The sequence below is a fragment of the Lissotriton vulgaris genome, chromosome 6 (genome assembly GCF_964263255.1).
Source record: "Lissotriton vulgaris chromosome 6, aLisVul1.2, whole genome shotgun sequence".
Lineage (NCBI taxonomy): Eukaryota > Metazoa > Chordata > Amphibia > Caudata > Salamandridae > Lissotriton > Lissotriton vulgaris.
This window is the reverse complement of record NC_141694.1, coordinates 618,913,086-618,917,802: the sequence shown is the minus strand read 5'-3', so window position 1 is coordinate 618,917,802 and position 4,717 is coordinate 618,913,086.

Here is a 4,717-nt window from a genome sequence, read left to right as displayed (position 1 = left end):
TGAGCTACCACAAACGTGGGGAAGGCATCTGACAAAAAAAAACACGCAATCCTACTATAAAGAGAGTAACAAAAACAGCCCACATAATTCACAGCAAGCCCTCCACACACAGCAGTTGCTGAAACAATGCAAAAAATTCTTAAGAACTCCTCTCCCCATCCCATCCATCACAACATCAGTTGGAACTCGATTAGTAAATGAACAACACTCACACAGACACTTCATCTCCCCCTCCAGGAACCCCAATCGTTTCCTCACCAAAGTATGTCCTAAAAAATAACGCCTCTTGGTCCTCCTTCAATACGTACAGTGAAGAAACCATATTAAAGGCGCTTATGGCTTTGAACCCATCCAATCACTTCACAAACCCTCTTACAGCAAATTACCTAAAAGACTTTATACGGATGTTACTTCCACTATGGACCAAGATTATAAATACCTCTCTACTTCAAGGAATCATCCCTGAAATCCTTAAATCTGGGCAGGTAGCCCGCATACCAAAGAAACCAACGGCGGACCTCTCTAACTTAAATATTTCCCGCCCAATATCCAACATCTCAACTCTGGCCAAACTCTTGTAAAAATATGTTCACACACAACTTAGCAACAACATAGACCTTTACAACCTGCTCAACCAGTACCAATCTGGTTTCCGTGCAGGACACAGTACTGAATCAGCCATGACCCATATAGCAGATGACGCACTAAAAATCCTGTACAGAAACGAAGCCAGTTTGCTAATCCTACTAGACCTATCTTAGGCCTTAGACACCATCAACAATGACCACTTGCTAGATCTCCTGAAACACAGAATGGGATTATCTGGATGAGTCCCCAACTGGGTCACCTCTTTCCTTCAAAATAGATCACAAAGATTCAAGGCTAATCAATCACTGTCAAAGTCTGTCCCAGTCACTTTAGGAGTCCCTCAGGGATCATCCCTCTCCCCTACTATTTTCAATATAATCATGGAGCCACTCACCAAAATTCTCAGCTCTTCAAATGTCCAGTATCACATGTAGGCATATGATACTCAATTATATTTAAAGATACACTTTCTAGAGGACATCAAATCTCTGAACTTAACACTACAAAAAAACTCAAACTTGGCTGGCTGTAATCCATCTGAAACTAAACACCCTCCAAACTGAATTCTTTCTAATCGCACCTCCCATCCAATCTATCATCATTCAAGAATGGCTGAAACATCTAACACTACTCAACTGCCAGCCTCTTATTGTCAACTGCAAAATCACTGGGAGTAACGCTTGACCAAAATCTAAACATGCAGAAACACGTTAGCGCCACAACAAAACGAGCAAACTTTCAGATGAACACCTTGAGAAAATTAAAACCCTTCCTTCCAGCAAATGACTTCAAACTGGCAGTTCAAGCAATAGTAATTCCAAGAATGGAATAAGGAAGTGTCTCTCTCTGCGGTCTTCCCAGTTTGACGACAGCTCCTCTCAGATCATCAATCAACGCAGCAGCCAGACTCATCACAGGCTCTAAAAGAAACTCTCAACTAGAGCTCTCAACTGGCTACCTTTCGAAGCCTGAATTCAACTAAAAATCGCATGCATGAATCACAAGGCCATACATCACAACACTTCAAGCTACCTGGCCCAGAAACTGGTGCTTTCCTATGCTAACAGATCCTCCCAGAGCTCCAGTAACCTTCTACTGCAACCACAACGATTTGCCAGAAAGAAAACCTACAACCGGGCATTCTCTGGATTGCTCCCATGATTTGGAATGCACTGCCACCAGTAACCAGACTGAATCCATCTACTGCATCTTTTAAAAAAGAAGTGAAATCTCTTCTCCTGTCCAAATTCACATGAATTATGTAGATAACTCGTAACACAACTGTTTTTCTGTAAAGTACATATCTACGTTTTTTGTTTCAACTATCTCCCCTTTTAAAGCGCTCTGATACCTGCAAGGGTCTTGTTCGTGCTACATAAAACCTTCAAAATAAATAAACGGCAAATCAAGTATTCCATACGTAAGGGTCCCTGATCTTAGGACTCAAGACATTGTGCCACCATTTTCATAGGTCATAGCCAGAGCCCCCCTACTGCTACAAAGGAGTTTCCTCTGTCCCAAGCTGCTGCACTGAGGGAGCCTCGGCCCTGGTGCCATCCGCTTGTATGTCCACACTTGGAGGAGCAGTCTTTTCAAGGGAGCGGGAGGGACAACAAATCTAGGGTTGGGCGATAAATTTTATTACGCTCCCGGAATATGTGATATTTTGACATTTTTGCGTTCCGCGGACAGCGCGACAATGTCAACTTTCGCAATCTGCCGCGAAACTGAAGTTTTTTCTTTTTCGCGCTTAAAAAATGCGTTCTTGCACGCGCGGTAGCGACTTACCTGGTCCCTGCGTTCGCCGATGCGTTTTCCTATCCGTTTGCGTGCGCCACGAGATGTTGGATCGTTGGTATCCGGTCGCACTATCCCACGCGAGTTTGCGATCGCGAACACGTCATTCGACCCGGAAGAGGAAATCAGCATTGCGAGCAAGATGGCCACGCCCATTAGCGACCACGTGGGCAAGTTAGAGGTACATTTCCCCACGAGCACGCAAATACACATTGCGAACGGGCGGGAAAAGCAATCTCCGCATCTTCACGAAAGTTCTGCATGCTCGCAGAGATTTTGCGCTTTTTCGTGAAAGTTTGCGAAAGTCAATTCTGCAAATTCCACCCCCCTAATCAAATCCCGACTCTCTGCTCCCTGTTTCGCGGCGATGTACTTCTCTGCGTGTCAGATCTCCAAGAGCCATTGCGATCTCTAGGTACACTCTTCCACAGCTCCAAACATCTCTGGTGTATAAAACAAATGTAACCTCCAACCCCCGCCACCCTTCCCCGACAGCACCCGCAATCATGCTGGGTACAGCAGTTCATAACTTAGGTCCATCAAGCGGCACTTGGCTGTCACCTCTAAAAATGTATTTCGGGCAATTTGGAGCTTGTTCATGTTGTCCTAATATATGGATATCCTATGATTTTCATACTTGGCCCTGTCCGTGTCTCTAGCTGCCCTACGAATATTGTTCCGATTTTTATGGTTCAGAATGCCAGCAATGAGAGCTGTAATGGGAGCTCTGGCCTGAGGCAGATGCACCAGGATACGGTGTGCCCTCTCAATGATCAACATAGGGGACAACCCATCAGGTTTCAGAGTGTCTCTGATCCAGTCCGCACCGGGAATCCCACCAGTCACATTGGAAAGCACTCCAACAACTATGCACTATCAGTCCGCGGAGCTACCCGAGCAAGTCCTCGGGTCCCCCATTAGCTGTCTCTCACCAGCGCCTACAACAGCTCCGCCGCAGGCCACCGATGAGAAGAATAGGGCACAATGTCAGGGTGAGAGCTGTCGTCCTGAAAAATGGGCTCACCACGATTCACATAGGCAGGATTTTTCAGGATGAGATACCGGGAGCCTCCCAAGGGCATGCCCTGTTGGCCATCTTAATTAATCAAGCCCCCACAGCTGTAATTAAGTTGATTACCTGCACTTATTTTAATAATCATCAGATAAAAATAATGCATCATGTAAGACCCATAAATCTGGTTTTATTATGAACAATAGAAACTCCAGTTCTGCTTGCTCAGTGTAATGGAATACTTGTGAATCTCTGCTGCTCATCTTTTAAGGAACAGTTGCCATTTTCTGTAGGTATTTTGTAACTACAGGTTTTGACACAGTCAATAATCGTTCCAGTATAACCATGTAAATATACTGCGCATGAGTCTGCATTGTTATCGGCGTAAAACATTAATGTTGTAAAACAATTTTTTCTTTGTTTTTTTTGTACATGTTTAGGTTTTTTTTATAGGCAAAACCACCTTTTCCCTAGTAACGTGCTTGCAAAACTCCACTTCTCTGCTAAAAGAAACAAACACATCTTTATTAGTTTTCCATACACACCAAGCTGGCAAAGCAATGTCTATAGCCATATGCAAAAGTTCTACATTTTTGCTGACTAGTTGCATCATTAAAGGTATTCTATAGATGCTGTAATGGCAGTAGTTACACAATAACTACAATAAAATGTTGCCAACAAATTCATAAACAAATAACTAAAAGAAAAAGAGAATACAACGCAAAGTAAGAACCAAGCAGTCAAGGAAAAGCGGTACAGGTTATTCACATTTGAGGCACAGTGAGTGTAGCATGTTGAAGTGAAACAACTGCACATATTTGTTCACGGCGGCACACATTCACAAGTTTTTAATGAACTTTAAGAGCTAAATTTAGGATGTGTGTGTTCAATGTGACAGTCAGTAGCTATGTGGAGCTCAGTCATATGCGGTATTCGGGGTGATAGGCACTGCGTGGGAGCTTATGTCTGCATGTAAAAGAGAATTTTGCAGATGTAATTGAACAACTGTTGGAATCGCACTTCGGGGTGTTTTGGAGTTGTCTCTAGTAGTGTCCTTCATTGTAAGTAGTATGTCATTCTAATCATTAGCCATTGGGTCTTACGTCAGGCCTCTAATTTCTACACAGTGCTTTACTCTTGGCTTCAGCCCATTGTAAAGTGATATGTAGGCATGTGCACAATGTAGGCAGTTTACTGGGCATTCAGTTCTTTTGTTTTCGCTTTTTGGCAGTAGAAGGACCAGATCAAGGAATTGGTTTACTGCTGTGTGTTTGTTATTGTTTAAAAAACTCGAGGGCACATTTGTAACTCCTGCGCAGT